We start from the raw sequence: 18,390 nt of genomic DNA, 5'->3' as shown, positions 1-18,390 counted from the left end.
ATTTTCGTTGCTACTTCATAACTGTAATTTTGCTACTGTTATGAATTGTAATGTAAATATCTGATATGCAGGATGTATTTTTATTGTTACAAATTGAACAAAATTAAAGCATAGTGATTAATCACAAAAACAATATGTAATTATATATGTGTTTTCTGATGGTCTTAGGCGACCCCTGTGAAAGGGTCATTCAACCCCCAAATGTGTCGCGACCCACAGGTTGAGAACCGCTGCTCGAGGGGGATCCTTCCTCGCCTCTCCTCACTTCTGCTGGTTGCTGTAATCCTGGCGTTCCTGGGTTTGTAGACAGATGTCTCCAGTTTCCATCTCTGTAGTCACATTGCGTTCTTGTGTCTGAGTCTCTGGGCACAATTTTCCCTGTTCTTATATGGATACCAGCCATCTTGGCTTCAGGGCCCACCCAAATCCAGTAGAATTTCATCTTAATTTTATTTTCATCGAGATATAATTGACACATAACATGATATTAGTTTCAGGTGTGCAGCACAATAATTCGCTCTGTGTATATGCTGTGGAATGATCACCACAGTAAGAATAATTAGCATACATCACCACACACAGTTACAATTTTTTTTTTCTTGTAGACCTCATCTTGATTCAGTTACATTTGCAAAGACCCTATTTCCAAATAAGGTCCCATTCACGGGCACTGGCGGTTAGGACTTGAACATGTCTATTTTGGGAGGACACGCTTCAACCACAGCACCCAGATTGCCCAAGTACAGGAGGGAGGCAGGACCCTCCGTGTGGAGGCTGGGGTGGGCGGGCGTCTCCCTGAGCACAGAGCATGAACTCACAGGCTCAGCTCGGGTGGTCTTGTCTGAGCTTTTGGATCCTGAGCAAGTGGCCCAAAGTTTTAGGGAGAGCCTGGTTGGACCCCATAACCTGGCCCTATGAGTGGCAGGGACATGTGGGTGGCTGAGTGAGGGAGATTTCTGCCCTCTTTTGGTTCCTGCTTGATTCCTGAACTTGATTCTCTGGCCTTCCCTTCAGTTCTATCATTGTCCTAACATCCTTTCAATTAATTCCCTCTCCTTGGTTTAAGTTAGACAAAGTCAGGTTTTCCTGTTTGCAAGCAAAAACTCCAAATAATGCCAATATCAAATTAAACTAATTTGTTATACACATATTACCAGAAGTTTCCAAAGAGCAGCAGAACCTGGGACCATTAGCTTCAGAAGAGTAATTGCCATTAAGGACATTAATTATGACAGAACACTAAATATTGACTATCAAATCACCCTTTTGTTGTAAATATCTTATTTTATTTATTTTTAATATATTTTTATTGATTTCAGAGAGGAAGGGAGAGGAAAAGAGAGATAGAAACATCAATGTGAGAGAGAATCATTGATGGGCTGGCTCCTGCACACCTCTTACTGGGGATCAAGCCCACAACCCTGGCATGTGCCCTTGACTGGAATGGACCCCAGGACCCTTTAGTCCACAGGCCTACGCTCCATCCACTGAGCCAAACCAGGTAAGGCTGTTATAAATATTTTAAATATCAAAAGATAAGGCTCCTTTATAAATAAAGTAGTTAGTTACATCAAGAAATGTTTGACATTTTATTCATTAGTGTCTAATAGCACAAAAGGGGAATTCAAATTATTTTTTTTAAATTTTAATTAAAAGAGTTATAGGGAAAAAAATTAAAAGAGGACTTCAAATATTATTTCCCCTTTTAAATATTTTTTGCCTAGTAAAGCAGGTCCACCTGCTAATTTTAAGGAAATTATTCCACTCAATATGAAGTAATTTTCTCAGTTCATTCAATCTACCAATCAATTAATGTTACAAAGAACCTATATTCCACAGTATGAAGTATTTTTCAGTCCTAAGTGTGGTAAGGGCACCCTCTACTGGCTAATCATAGAAACTATAGTTCTTTACCAATGCAGCTGCCTCCCTGGGATTGGAAAACAAGCAGTTAATCTTTGGTCCTTCCCCCATCCCCTTGAAAATTGTCAGAGGCAGTAATAACCTCAGGGCAGGAGCAAGACGAGACACAGATTAGGAAACCAGCTGTGAAGTAAATATTGGCCTACAGCTTTCTAGAATAAAGCTCTTTATAGAAAAATGATTCTCTATAGAATAATGCAATAATAATAATAATAATAATAATAATGATAATAATAATAATATGCCCTGGCTGAATGGCTCAGTTCGTTGGAGCATCATCCCATACATCAAAAGGTTGTGGGTTCGATCCTGATCCATGTTTCTTTCTCTCTCTCTCTCAACTTAATAATAATAGTAAAAAATAATGCAAGGCACAAGTGTGAGCCACAGATGTAATTTCAAATTCTCCAGTGGCCACATTAAAACAAATAAAACAAAACAAGCAAAATTATTTTAAGTGTGTATCTTTAACTCATTATATCTGACATATCACTTCAGCATTAAATCACAATAAAAACATTAGTGAGCTATTTTACATTCCTTTCTTGCACCAAGCCTTTGAAATTCAGGGAGTACTTTCTACTTGTAGCACCTCCCAATTCAACCAGTCACATTTCAGGTACTCAATGACCTCTCGGTGCAAGTGGGTGTTAATTAAAAAGAGTGGGACTAGAGAAACTCCAACAGCTAGGACAGGAACACAAGGGACATGTCATTAGCTGTTTCGTAATTTACAATTCATACCATCTCACAATGGTATAAAATCCATTTGGAAAAGGACCATTAAACATGAATAAGTTGGCTTGCAGGAGCCTAGAGGTTCATGTTTTTTTTGAATCATTGTTGATGGAGCATAACTTTGTACGGGCTTTTGGAAAGTGGTTTGATGTTCGGTACCCAGAGCTTTCAAACCTCAGACCTTCTGGACCAGAGTTACACTTATGGGAATGGTAGCAGGAAAATCTAAGCACAAGTCTGGCTTGGATGCCAAGCTTCTGTTGGACAGTTGATAATGGCCTTTTGTCTCTCCACCCAGTTCTGGCAAGTCTCTGTCTGCTCTTAGAATGGCTGCAGCCCTCAGCTGAGGAGCCAAACCTCTGGCCCATGGCTCTGGCCAGAGGTGATGGGTGGCTGCTTTGTCCTGGGCCCAGGAATAGCTGACACACCTTGACGCTGGTGGTCATATACTTGGCTGGCTTTCCTTCCCCTTCTTGTGGGGTCTGAGGCCGGGGTTGGCTGGTTAAACAAAAGACACACTTATAAAATTAAACTAATGAATGAACATGTATAATTTAACTAAATAAAATAAGTATATAATTAAACGAATTAAATTTATTATTGATTTTGAAGGTCTTTGCCGTCCAGGGCGTTTTAGTTGGGTCTCATTAGAAGGAGTCATGGATTATGATGGAAGGGAATGGCCCTTCTAACAGAGTCCACTGGCTTCTGCCCCAGAATGGAAACCTACCCTCAAGAGATGCAGACCAAGATCCATGGATGGAGCTGCTCAATGTGGCTATTTTATTTGGGAAAAATAGAAACAACTTAAATATTCAACAATAGGAAATTGCGTAGCAATATGACATCTCGCAGCTTTTGAGGTAAGGTCCAATGAATATTTCTCCTTTTTATTTTCAGTTTTTGGTTTTGTCAAAGAAACCCAAGAGTTTTACATGGTTTGTTATGGGAAGCATCATCCCCCCTTTCCTTCCGTTTTTCCTCTTCCCAGAGGCCCCCCTCTTTTGAACCAGTTGTTTTAGAATTGACTTCCAAATTCTCCAAAGAGCACGGATGTATTTCTTAGCTTTAGTCATTATCTACTGGCTTTTCACTCTGAAAGGTGAGGACTTAGCGCTTTTCTTTCCCATCCACCCCTAATGCCCACCCTTCCCTTCCCAACCCTTCTTCCACTTGGAGAATGTCCTGTGCTCCTCGGACTAGGTCATTGGTCTCAGTTTACCCCACGCACTGCTCCACCTGTGACTGGTCCCCCTTTGGATTGTAATCATTCACTTACTGGTACTTGTTTCATCACTTAACCAGGAATCTTAAGGATATGGTCTATGCCTTTCTACTCTGTGGCTTGGGTGTATGATACATTCCAAACAATGTTTGAGAAAGATATAATTAAACCTGTCAAGTGGCAGTCTATAGGCTGCTGCTTTAAGAAGGGTATGGAACACCAGTGGCAATTAAAGCTACCCCGCAAGGAATTCATTAGGCAAGAGATTTCCATTTCTTCATACCTGTTACCATATCTTAACCAGCATCCCACCCACCCTCCCAAGACTTCGCTTCCATCTTGATGAAACTCTTAATTTCTCCCTCCCTATATTGGTCAACTTTGTCTCCAAGTCTGGCCAGGATGGGGAAAACTAAAATAAAAATTTCAAGTTCTCATGGAACTAGCCCAAGTGGAACTGAGTTTTATTTTTGTTTGTTTGTTTGTTTTGTTAATCCTCACCTGAGAATATTTTTCCATTGATCTTTTAGAGAGAGTGGGAGAGAGAGGGAAAGACAGAAACACTGATGTGAGAGAAACACATTGATTGGTTGCCTCTTGCACATGCCCCTAACAGGGCCTGGGCCGGAGAGGAGCCTGCAACCAGCCCAAGTGGAACTGAGTTTTATTTTTGTTTGTTTGTTTGTTTTGTTAATCCTCACCTGAGAATATTTTTCCATTGATCTTTTAGAGAGAGTGGGAGAGAGAGGGAAAGACAGAAACACTGATGTGAGAGAAACACATTGATTGGTTGCCTCTTGCACATGCCCCTAACAGGGCCTGGGCCGGGGAGGATCCTGCAACCAAGTTACGTGCCCTTGACTGGAATTTAACCTGGGACCCTTTGGTCCACAGGCCGATGCACTATCCACTGACCCAAACCGGCTAAGGCTGGAACTGAGTTTTTTATGAATAAGATATAAAATTTTGCAAGTTTTAAATTGGACTTTGAAGATCAGGTAAGACACCAACAGATGGAGATGGGGTTTCTTTGCAGGAGCATGTCCCACCCAAGTGGAAGCCCTGTGAGACAGAGTGGAATGGGCCACCCGTGTACTTCAGCTATAAATAACTATATTTGCAATGAAGATTAGATCATGATATTGTTAGTGATTAGATTTGATTCAACCTTGCCTTCCAGAGAAGCTCGTATATATCTGTGAAGTTTGTGAGGCGCAAGTTTGCCTGTAGAGTATCTACAGATTCTATTGAATGCCTACTATAGGACAGGCACCTGAGGATGGATGCAGTAAAAGGATGGATCGCCCTGGCCGGTGTGGCTCAGTTGATTGGATGTCTTCCCATGCACTGAAAGGTTACTGGTTTGATTCCTAGTCAGGTTGTGGACTCAATCCCTGGTGGGGGGCGTGCAGGAGGCAGCCGATTGATGTCTTGCTCTCACGTCAGTTTCTTTCTCTGCGTTCCTCTCTCTCTCTCAAAGTCAATTAAAAAAAAGAGAGAGAGATGGATTTTATAGTCCAGTTGGTGAGATAATCACAATACTGAATAATAATAGTAAATAAATAGTAAAATAGATCATTATAAGCAATTTTAAGTACAATGAGTAGTCTGAAGGAATGTTTGGGACAGGAATGGAGAGGTTCTAGCAGTCTTCCATGAGGGAGAACTGACTGAACTCACCTTCCACTGGAGAAGATTGGAAGGCGTGTGGTGTCATTGGGGGAAAAAAGATAAAATGAAATGTATGGAGATTGAACAGGCATACAAGGAAATGTTGGGCGATATAGGGCAAATCAGGCATGCCATGTGACAAACTTTCAAAAATCGGACATACAAAATGTATCTCTTTTGTTAACTGAGTTTAGTATTAATATGGAGAAAGCAAACCGTCTGGTTATTTCTAAGTCAACTCAGCCATGTTCAGTAATCTGGAGAGGGTGTAACTAATTTAAAACTTAGTCACACTCAGAACAAACTCAGTCATGTTCAGGGTTATTATTCTGGGCGCTATTCCTTTCCCAGGAGAGATGTTAGGAGGTGATGGTTTTGCATCCCTGCCACATGAGTCCCCTGGGAGGAGGTGGTGGCAGCACGTTCTGACGCCCTCCTCTCCCCCGTCCCAGTGCCTACACGTTCTCAGATTGCTATTCCCCCTGTAGGGTTGCCCCAACCTGATAACCCTGGGGAGAACCTGTGTGTGGGCCTTGCTGTCTTCCTGAGTCTCCTCCAAACTTGAGGCTCAGGCCCTGACTGATTTTGAATTTGGAAACTTATAAGGCAGCTTTATCATGTGCTCTTACTTCTCATTTCACCTCCTCCCAGATTTGCCAAGGGACAGGCAGATTGTGTGGCTCCCACTTCCTTTCCATCCCAAAGGAGAGGATCTGTTATTTCACTGGAGTGGGATTGGGGTCTAGGGGAGCCAGGTCTGCGCGAACACTCCTCCTTTCTCAGTCTTTCTGCTTTACTCTTCAACATGTTTGTTCACTAATTCTGGTCATGCTGGGGCTGGTAGGAAGTGTTAATGAGGGAAATATATGGCGGGTGGGAGTCACCTGCAACATCTCGTAGGACACCCTCTATGTTCCAAAGAGAACAGGATCTAAAGTGGCCCGGTGTGGATGGTGGTGGATGAGGGTGATGTGGGAATCAGGGGCACAGAACCTCATCAGGGCAGAGAAGCGGGCCTGGAAGGAAGTAGGATCACAGGTTTGCACCAGGAATGAGTGAAGGTGGGTATTGGAATTGAGGGGAATTGAGTCAGGGGAGTGTCATGGTAGCAGAGGGGAGGAATTCAGAGGAGACAGACCTTAACCTACATTCATACCATGGTTATAAAAAAACCTCATATTATCTTTTTAATTTATTTGTTGTGATTGGAAACAAGATTGCTTATTTTATTTCTTAGGCATTAAAACATATTTTTTGACCTTGAGTAAATGCCTAGACATTTGAAAATGCAATAAATTAAAAGCATGTGATAGCTTATATAAATATTACTCTCCTCCCTCCTTCCAACACACCCAGGGTGTCTGAGTGGGTCAAGTTGAGTGTCTTTTCAAAATGTGCTGACTGAGCCCTAACCGGTTTGGCTCAGTGGATAGAGCATCGGCCTGTGGACTGAAGGGTCCCAGGTTCGATTCCGGTCAAGGGCATGTACCTTGGTTGCGGGAACATTCCCAGTAGGGGATGTATGCGCAGGAGGCAGCTGATCGATGTTTCTCTCTCATCGATGTTTCTACCTCTCTATTCCTCTCCCTTCCTCTCTGTAAAAAATCAATAAAATATTTTTAAAAAATGTGCTGTCTGAGTGAGGCAGTGACAATGGCACTCTTTGGCAGTGAACTCCAGAGGGATGACAGGAAGTTAGAACAGGTCCCCATGGAAGCAGTTTGCTCTGTTTCTGGTTTCTTCAGATACATAGGTGTGTGATTTCCTACCACACATAAAAATCCACCCCTAAGGCTGAGGGAATGTGATGGGTTGGTGTACTCAGCATTCATTTCTCAAAATTTCAGTTCAGGAGCCCATTCCTGGGTGACTGAGAGCCTAAAATGTGTGTTTTTTTTTAACTGTTCCCCAAAATTCTTTCCCTGACCTTCCTCAAAGTGAGTTCACTGTGTTGAGCCAAGATTTGGTAAAGACAGGGCTTGCCCCACACCCTGATGAAGCGTTCTTTTCGAGTGTGTAACAGAAATACACTCATTTCTAGAAACTGGAATCTGGTGACTGTCTTGTAGGGGCCTGTTCGGGCGTTCCTCTGCTAGAACAAACCCCCTGGAACTGTGCCCAGACCTTGGGCAGAGAACCTACCCAATCACATTCACACCCTAAAGCCACATATCTTTTCTTGTGAGGAAATGAGTTCTGCTAGATATTTTATGGGAGCAGTAGAGGGGTAGGTTTAACAGAGGTGAGAGAGAGGAAGGAAGGCATGGGCAAGAGAAGAGTAGACCCTGGATATTTGAGAATGGTTTAATATTAGGAAAAATTTGAATTTGTATAGGAAAAATTCTGAATTATGGAATACTTGAAACATAATATATTATTTTTAAAATATCTATAATAATAAAAGTGTAATATGCAAATCGACCAAATGGCCGAACAGCGGAATGACCATCCAGACGACCTTCTGGATGACCTTCTGGATGAAGCCGGGGCTGCAAGGGCCGAGGCAGCTGGGGCTGTGAGGGCCTAACCCCTTGCATGAATTTCATGCATCCGACCTCTAGTTATATATAATAAACTAAAATGCTTATGGTTATTAGTCAATTATTTGAAAGGTATGATTTTTAGTTCTATATTATATATTAACTAGAGGCCCAATGCAAGTAATTCATACAAGAGTAGGCCTTCGCAGCCCTGGCTTTGCCCGGAAGGTTGTCCAGATGGTTGTGCTGCTGTTCAGCCGTTCGGTCGATTTGCATATTATGCTTTTATTATTGTAGATATATATAAAAACTGTTATTTTGAACTTTTAAGCAAATACAAATCACAGTACTATGTATGCATGAGAATGCATTTCAAGTTAATGAAGTCAAAATCAATGAATCCCTGGCTGGCAAGCTCAATGGTCAGAGCATTAGCTCCCCACTGAAGGATCGAGGGTTTGATTACCAATCAAGGGCATGTACCTGGCTTGCAGGTTTGATCCCTGGCCCTGGAGGAGAGGGGGGTAGGGTCAACCAATCAATGTAAAGATTGGTTCTCTCTCTCTCCCTCCCCCCTCTCTTCCTCCCTTCCTTCCACTCTCTCTGAAAAACAATGGGAAAAATATCCCCAGGTGAGGATTAATTTAAAAAAAATCATTGGAGATATTGGACTTATTACTGATATTAAAGTAATTATTGCTTAATCATTAAAATGAGAACTGCTCTAAGGTCGATAAAAGGTCATTTGAAGGGTGTTCCCCTTTGCAATGAACTACTTGGATTCAAAGATCTGTCAGGATATATTCTGTTGATATCAGACTGAGTTTGGTCTGGAGATGAACTTGTGCCCTGGGCCAGGACAACCAGGACACTTCCCTAGGGGTTTCCTGAGTGGAGTTGGCAGGAAAGAGCCCGTGTTCTCTGGTGATGACATATTAGTACATGTGGCTGAAGCGGCTGGGGCCTGTGTCCCCTCTGCCTGGAGAAAGCCCGCCTGCAGCAGGAGGTGAGGCCAACAGGCAGTGAGAGCAGAGATGAGCTGCATGAGTGAAAGTTCTGAAGGGCTTAAATCCTAGTCCATTCCAGCCCTGCCCACCACTTCATTAAATGGGCTTATACTGTCCCATTTTTCATTTAGTTTTAGGCAAATTTGTTTTTCTGTCACTTGCTACCAAAAGAACTTGCCTGATCTAATAATACTTATTGGCATTACCTCACTGGTGAAGAGAGGGGAAATGAAATATTCCAAGTGAGCTGCCCCGGGAGCGGGGAATGGAGTGGGCGGGGGGAGGGACCAAGAGGTGCTCAATGCACCTTATGGTGACTGGTTGTTTGGCCATCCTGGTAGTCAGGGACACTGGCTTTTTATATATATAGATATAATTTTAATGGCTATATTAATGAATATATTATTCTTGCATAAATATAACATATTTAGGTCTTTTCTCTCCTTGAGCTAGAGATTGGAAGAAGTTCAAAAGAGATGAGGAAAGGTGGGGAATCCCAACATATTACTAATTCACATTCCTTCCTAATTGAATAGGTATCTGTGACTCCTACATAATCTTTCATGTTGAAATGTGATAGTTAAATTGGTTTAGGAATGTCATCCTAAATACAAATTTTGGATCATCTATCATACATTTACATCTGAATGATAGACTTGGTGGAAGTCTAGATGAGTGAGCTGCAAACTTCAGACTCTCAAAGAAATATAAAAAAAGATAATCTTTTCTGGAGGTGGGGCTCAGATAACTGTCTTTTCAACCAGATTCAGGAAGCATTAGTTACACCCCCCTCTCTTGGTCTTGAATTTTAGTATACATTCTAATTATCTGGGAAAGGTGTTAAAAAATGGAGATTTTGGGGCTCCTCCCAGAAATTCTGGCCCAATAGGAATAGGGTGGGGCCCTGCCCTAGAATTCTCATTTTACAATCAACATTGGTGATTCTGTTGAAACTGATTCCTAGATCACAATTGGGGAACACACCTATGCAGTGATTCTCAACCCTGGTTGCTATGTAGAATTGCCCTGGAGCATTTAAAAAATACTGATGCCTGGGTCCCACCCCAGATCCATTACAATTGAATTTCGGAGGGTAGAGCTTGGGAACTGTCTTTGTTAACTGCTCCCAGGCAACTCTGACATGTAGCTTGAGCGAGGAGAATCCTTGGTAGACAATTGACTGTCTAGGGCGAAGTTGGCATTTGGTTGCACACATGGGCAGTGGGGTTTACTTACAATTTAAGGTGTTCATTTAAGCCTCACACCAATTCTATGAGTTTGGTATAATTTTCCCCATTTTATAGATTAAGAAACTGAGGCTCAGAAAAGTTGTACAATTAATCTGAGGACATATGTTTTATGAATGTTGGAACCAGCATTAGATTCTGGGGCCAAAGACCTAATATATCTTGCTGTCTCCTTCCACAGATAATTGCTATGGAAAAAATAAAAACAACTTGGATACAATTTTGGAATTCAAATGAACTGATGATTAGAATGTTTTTATATAAGACATTTATAATATTTTATAAGCTTAGATAGGTCATATACAGGTAATGGGATGAAGGCTGAGCCAATCGAACATAACCTTGTCAGTTTCTGACTTACAGGAGTCTTGGTCATGAGAAAAAGAATGAAGTCTCATTTACCTCATATATACCAGTGATTCCACTTACTATGACCGTAGACCCCTTCCACAAAAGTTGATTAATTCCTCCAAAACAGGGCTGTCTCTTGTTCCTCTCAGTTTAATAGCTGTTTTGAATCTGAGTGGACCATTAATTCACATATAAAAATGGAAAGGGAATACTTAATCTCTCATCCCTTCATTTGCAATGTTTCACGTCTGATCTGACACAATAAATAAATAAATATCTCTAAAACAGATTTGGTGAGATTTGGGATATGATTCATCCTGAGACAAAATGTGTTCAATGGAGGGGCGTGGCCACAGCAGTGATCTGTCTTCTCTACCTCCCTGTGAGGTCACAGGCTGCCAGACTAATGGGCCTGGCCTAGACTTTGGCAGATTCTTGCTAACTCACCGAGAGCTCCCAGTAGCCTGGGGCTGTTTGGACACTGCCATTAACTGCTCCACCCATTCCTCTATTAACTCATGTGTTAAGGGAGGGGCTCTCTTCAACTAAATATAGGAATCTCATAGATTTTCTGCATCTATAAGGTTTGATTAGGTGCATTTTTCTCAACACAAAAACTTTGATTTTGAAGGTAGACTTTGAGTCTAAAAGAGGGACTAATATTCTAGGTTTTAGATTTTTTAGGAGTACTCAGGAATGATAACTAGAATGTTACTGAGAAGTCTTACTTATGTATAATGTGTAATTGCAAAACAAATCATCCCCCAAGGTATTTACACGGACCCCTTTAGTACGTCCAGTAACACAATTTTAGACACTTTCATTACCCCTAAAATAAACCCTGTACCTATTAACTGTCACTCCCCATAAACTCCCCTCTCCCCTTCCCAGGAAACCACTAATCTGTATTCTGCCTCTACAGATTTGCTTTTTCTGGGCATTCATATACATAGAATCATACTATATATGATCCTTTGTGTCTGGCTTCTTTCACTGAGCATAATGTTTTCAAGGTTCATCCATGTTGTGGCATGTATCAGTACTGTATTTCTTTTTATGGATAAATAATATCCATTGTATGACTATACTGCATTTTTATTCATCTATTCATCAACTAATGGACATTTGAGTTGTTTTCATTTTTTGCTATTATGAATAATGCTGCCATGGACATTCATGTACACATATGTTTTCATTTTGGAGGACATATGCTGAGGGGTAAAATTACTGGGCCATGTGTTTATCATTTGAAGAACTGCCAGACTGTTTTCCAAAGCAGCTGTAGCATTTTACATTCCAACCAGAAATGCACAAGGGTTCTGATTTCTCTACATCTTCAACACTTGTTATTGTCTGTCTTTTTAAATTACTTCCATTTTAGTGGGTGTGAAGTAGGATCTGGTGGTTTTTATTTGCATTTCCCTAATAATGTTGAGCATTTTTCTATATGTTTATTGACTGTTAGTATACCTTCCTTGGAAAGACATCTATTCAAATCCTTAACCCATTTAAAATGGATCATTTGATTTTTATTATTGAGCAATAAGAATTCTTTATATATTCTGGATCCAAGTCCTTTTTTGATTCACAAATGTTTACTCTCATTCTGTGGAGTAAATATACATACTCATTCTGTGGAGTAAATATACATATTTTTGTCTTTTCACTTTCTTGTCTTTTGCATCATAAAAGTTTTAATTGTGATAAAGTCTAATTTATCTATTTTTTTATTGTTGTTGTTGCTTGTGCTTTGAATTCATTTCTAAGAAACCATTGTTTAATCCAAGGTCACAAAGACTTACTCCTATGCTTTCTCCTAAGAGTTTAATACTCTAATATATAGGTCAATGAGTCATCTTGAGTTAATTTTTGTATATGGTGTGAGGTGGGGGTTCAAGTTTATTCTTTTGCATGTGGATATTTAGCTTTCCCAGCACCATTTTTTTTCTTCCACTGAATTGTCTTAGTACCTGTATTAGTCAGCTTGGGCTGCTATAACAAATTATTATAGAGTGGGTGATTTATGCAACAGAAATGTGTATCTCACAGTTCTGGAGGCTGGAAAATCTAAGATAAGGTGCTAATCAATTTGGTTCCTGGTAAAAGTTCTCTTCCTGGCTTTTAGGCAGATGCCTTTTTGCTGTGTCAGAAAAAGAGAGAGAGAGAGAGAAAAGAGAGAGAGAGCTTTCACATATGAATTTGGGGGAATCACAAACATTCAGTCCATGTTATTCTTCTCCTAGTCCCTCAAAATTCATGTTATTCATGCATGCAAATTATATTCATTCCATCCCCATAGCTCCAAAAAATCTTAACTTGTTCTAGCCTCAACTCTAAAGTCCAAAGTTCCACCTAAATATTATCTAAAACAGCCCGACAGAGGTGACTCAGTGGTTGAGCATCAACCTATGAACCAGGAGGTCATGGTTGGATTCCTGGTCAGGGCATATGCCTGGGTTGCAGGCTTATCCCCAGTCCTCTCTGAAATCAATAAAAATATATTTAAAAATAAATAAAAAAATATATTTTAAAATAAATAAATAAATAAATAAATAAATAAATAATCTTCTAAAGCAGATATGCTGAGATTTAAGGTATGATTCATCCTGAGATAAAATTTATCTCCAGCTGTGTCTGTGAAATAAGATGAGTTATGTGCTTTCCAAAATATAATGAATAAGCATAGGATAGACATTCTCATTCCAAAAGGAAGAAAAAGGAAAGAAGAAAAGGTGATGGGTTCCAAACAAGTTCAAAATCTAGTAAGGTGAATTTCATCAGATTTTAAGGCTTATAAATAACAAAAAGTTAATTTTCACTGTTCTGGAGTCTGGAAGCTCAAGATCAAGGCACCTGCAGATTCAGTGTCTGGCGAGGGCCTGCTTTCTGGTTTATAAATGGCTGTCTTTTGACTGTGTCTTCACATAGTGGAAGAGGCTAGGGAGTTCTGTGGGATCTCTTTTATAAAGCAGTCATTCTATTCATGAGGGTTCCACACTCATGACCTAAGCACCTCCCAAAGTCCCCACCTCCTAATAGCATCCCATTGGGCAACATACACATTGAGGGAGGGGGACATTTATATTCAGTCCATAGCAACTGGTTAACTCAAAGTTTTCTGTGCGTGACATTCTGATACGTACAATGTTCTTCATCATTCTAGGATTTTCTTTCACACTTGAATATTTTCTAGTGCTAAAAATTGCTGTACATTTTGGCTATAGTTAAGATTATCCAAAGGCACCACACCCCTTAGGTTAAAATCACAGCTTACACAAAGGAGATTTTTGGGTGTTGCCAAACATGTTCTAGATCAGAAGAGATACTGAGAATCTTCGAGTAATCACCTACAGTTGCCTACTCCTCTCTTACATGTGCTTACAATTGATTTATGACATCATTGTTTCACATCTGTTTGACATTCTAACCGTAGCACTGTAAAAGATGAGACCTAGATTTTGTTTCACGTTTGCGTCTAATTCAATATAGAATCATTTTGTATTTGTCTCAGAGAATTCTGAAAAAACTTATTTCCACCTGCATAAATGATTACTGTAGGCCTGTGTTCTAGCTTTACATGATTTAAAAATTTTTCATAACACATTTAGGTATTATTTTTATCAAAATCATAATTAATTATTATAATACAGAAGTTTTTATCTAGAATAGCTCTTGAAAGGCAAAAGTGTTGGTTTCCCTTCTTGTCACTTGTACAATGGGGTCTTAAAAATTACAAAACTATCTATGTTAATTGAAGTACATTTGGAAATATAAGAAAATGAAGAGAAAACAGAAATAGTCTATAAATAGTGGATATCTTGACCTGCCTAAAATTACAATGCTTTGGTTACTGTCGTCCGTATAATCACAGTCAGGCTCCAGAGCTTCCCTTCAACATTTCTGTGGGGTAAGAAGATCAGAGATGGGGGGTTGGAGAAGGAAGCTGGATTCCTTCAGAGGTAGACTTTGAATGGAAATGACCAACCTCTGAGTTTGTCACGCCCACTTTTGTTCATTGAAGTTCTTCAGACTCTGATCACTAGACCTTCCTGGTTTTTTCTTGCCTAGGTGGAACCCCTTAAGTCTTTCTAGAAATTATGGAGTTCTGCTTATTTGACTATTCTATATTTAAATTTTATATTATCAGGTTTGGATATTCTATATTCTCAGGTTTAACACATTTGATTTGATGTTCCCAATACAACTGCATTACTGGTCACAACTAAAGTTTTAAAATTCTACCTACTCTAAAGTTGCTCAAGTTGGTTGTTTTTTTCTTAACTTTTCAGACTTACAGAAAAATTATAATAATAAGACAAATAATTCCATTGTATTCTTTACCCAAATTCTTCAAATGTTACCATTTTATCTGATTGCTCTCTCTCTTTCTCTCTACCACTTCAGAATAATTACAGACATGCTGCCTCATTATCTCTTAATATTTCAACATGCATTTTCTCAAAACAAGGGCATTTTCTTACATATTCATAGTACAAATATAAAAATCATGGAATCACCACTGTTATAATACTGTTATTGAATCCACAGACCTCTTTTCAATTTTTTCCAGTTGTCCCAATGACTTAATAATGTCTGATAGAGCTAAAGAAGAAAATTGTTTTCCTTCCTTTCTTCCTTCCTTTCCTTCCTTCCTTCCTTCCTTCCTTCCTTCCTTCCTTCCTTCCTTCCTTCCCCCCTTCTTTTTTTCTGGTTCAGGATCCAATACAGAATCACACATCCATTGAGTTAGCTGATTGAATTTTTATAAATTCACTTAATTGAAGTATAATCCTATATAATAAAAGGGTAATATGCAAATTGACTGAATGGAAGAATGACCAGTAGCTATGACATGCACTTACCACTGGGGGCAGACGCTTAATGCAGCAGCTGCCCCCTGGTGGTCAGTGCGTTCCCATAGGGGGAGTGCTGTTCAGCCAGAAGCTGGGCTGATGGCTGGCGAGCGCAGCGGCGGGAGTGTTAAGGATGTCTGGCTGTGGCTCACCAGGAGCGGGACTAAGCTGTCAGTTGGACATCCCCTGAGGGCTCCCGGACTGCTAACGGGCACAGGCTGGGCTGAGGGATCCCCGCTCCTAAGTGCACGAATGTCATGCACCAGACCTCTAGTGTACATATAATAAAATTTACTCTAAGTGAAGTTTTAAGCTTTAATTGTATAAGTTTTGACAAATGCACACTCTCATGTATTCAATAAATATATGGAATATTTCCATCACCCCAAAAGGCTCCCTTTGCTTCTTCCTAGTCAATCCCCAACTCTTGGTTCCAGGCAACCCTTGATCTCTGTCATTATAGATTTGATTTATCTTTTGTGTAGTTTTGTGCAAATGAAACACTGCAATATGTACACCTTTGTATCTAGCTCAGTATGTTTTGAGTTTCATCCATGTTGCTGCACATTTTCATTGTCCACTAAATAGTTGCTTAACATCTGTAATACTTTCAATAATAAAGATAAATAATAATAAAAAAATAAATTGCTAGTAGTATTCCTTTGCATGGATATTCTAAAATTTGTTTACTTATCTATTGCTGGACATTTGGGTTGTTTCCTTTTATTTTTTGCTATTATAAACAAAGCTGTTATGAAGATTTTTGTACAAGCCTTTGTGTGGATATATGTTTTCATTTCTCTTGGGTACAATTTCTGGATCACATGCTGAGTGTATATTTTTCTTTATAAGAAATGGCCAAATTGCTTTCCAAAGTAACTATTCCATTTTACTTCCCATGAGCAATGTCTGAGAGGGTCAGTTCCTCTACATTCTGGTCAACATTAATGTGCCCAGTTGTTTTAAGTTTAGAAATCCTATAGATTTATATTTGATAATCAATGATGTTGAACATCAACCGATTTGCTTTTTTTTTTTAAAAATCCTCACCTGAGGATATTTTTTCTATTGATCTTTAGAGAGAGTGGAAGGAAGGAAGGAGTGGTGGGAAGGAATGAGAGACAGAGAGAGATGTGAGAGAGACACATTGATTGGTTGCCTCCTGCATGATCCCTGAGTGGGGCCAAGGATCAAACCTGCAGCCTAGGAACATGCCCTTGACTGGGAATTGAACCTGGGAGCCTTCAGTTCGAGGGCCAATACTCTAACCACTGAGCAACTGGCCAGGGCTGATTTGCTTTTGAAACCTGTAAATAATGATGACAACTTTCATCATGCATATACAATATGATAAGCTAAGTTTGAGCACTTTACTTGTATTAATTCATTTCATTTTTGCAACAGCCCTGAGATAGGTACTACTATCATTCCTATCTTACAGATGAGAAAACCGAGGCATTGAGAGGCTAAACAGTTGGCCCAAGCTCACATATCTAAGAAGTGTGAAGCTAGTCTTTAAACCCAAGCTGGACAATATGATAATTACCAGAGGGGAAGGGGGTGGGTGGGTGGAGGGAGATAGAAAAAGGTATAGGGGGTCAAATACTGTATATGGTCTGTCTTCAAAATTAATTCATTATATCTAGCAGCCTCCCTGACTTCTTGTATCAAAAGATTATATACTTCCTCCTCTTTTAAATTTTTAAGTTATCTCTCTTTTTAAACTTTTATATATTTCCAGTATCCTGCACACCCCCCACTGGGGATGTGCCCGCAACCAAGGTACATGCCCTTGACCGGAATCGAACCTGGGACCTTTCAGTCTGCAGGTCGACGCTCTATCCACTGAGCCAAACCGGTTACAGCATAATAAACAGTCATTTTACCTGTAAAAATATTAGTAGATATCTCTAATTGAGGAGGATTTAAAAAATTGTAACCCTGATATTAGAATCACACCTGAAAAAATTACATTAGTTTCTTAATATCATCAAAATTTAGTGTTCAAATCTCCTTGATTTTGTCATCATTATTTTTATTTATAATGTGTGTAAAGCATGATCCCTATAATTGGAATCATTTGATATCTCATAAATGTCATTGAATTTATAGATTCTCCCTGGAACTCTTTTGGTTTCTGCAGGTTAATTGTTGAAGAAAATAGGTCATATGCCTGTAGAGGTTTTTGTATTCTGGATTTTGCTGACCAAATCTCTATGGTATAATTTAAAGTTCTCTTATTCCTTATACTTCCTGAAATTTGTAATTAAATCTCCAAGCTTTATTATATTCAGGTCTGATTTTTTTTTTTGGTTAGACTACATCAAAGGTGATGCTGTAAAACTTCCATCAAAAAAGTACACAATGCCCGATTGTGTCTCTTTTTGTGATGGTATCAGCCATTGATGATCAGAGCCCAGATGAGTTCATTTATTAGGGGTTGTAAAATGGTGTTCTAGTCCCATCATTTCTTCTTTGCGTAGTAGCCAGAATACATCTATACAGAGAAAACTGTTATGAACTATTTGGTTATCTGAGATTTTCATAGGAAAGAGAACAATTAATGTTGGCTTCTTTCCCTTTGACATTCATTTTCAAAACAGTAAGTTGGTTATGAGAGGAGAAGATTGCAACTATAGACGATGTTGGCTCATTTGCTAAGAATTAACCATACAAACTCTCTTAGTACAGTCTCATCTTTGGTTTTCCTGAAGAACATGCCAAGGCAAATGGGAAATTTAGCATCTTTTGCCAAACAATGAACATAAAAAGTAATGGGGCATTTTCATCTTCAAAGCATTTCAGGGCTAATTATTTCGCCCATCTCCCCAAGAAGTAGGTGTTATTAACCTCATTTCAAAGATAAGAAAATGGAGACTTGAAGCAGCTATGAGA

This window comes from Myotis brandtii, unplaced genomic scaffold, assembly GCF_000412655.1.
Source record: "Myotis brandtii unplaced genomic scaffold, ASM41265v1 scaffold69, whole genome shotgun sequence".
Taxonomy (NCBI): Eukaryota; Metazoa; Chordata; class Mammalia; order Chiroptera; family Vespertilionidae; genus Myotis; species Myotis brandtii.
This window is presented reverse-complemented; position numbering follows the sequence as displayed.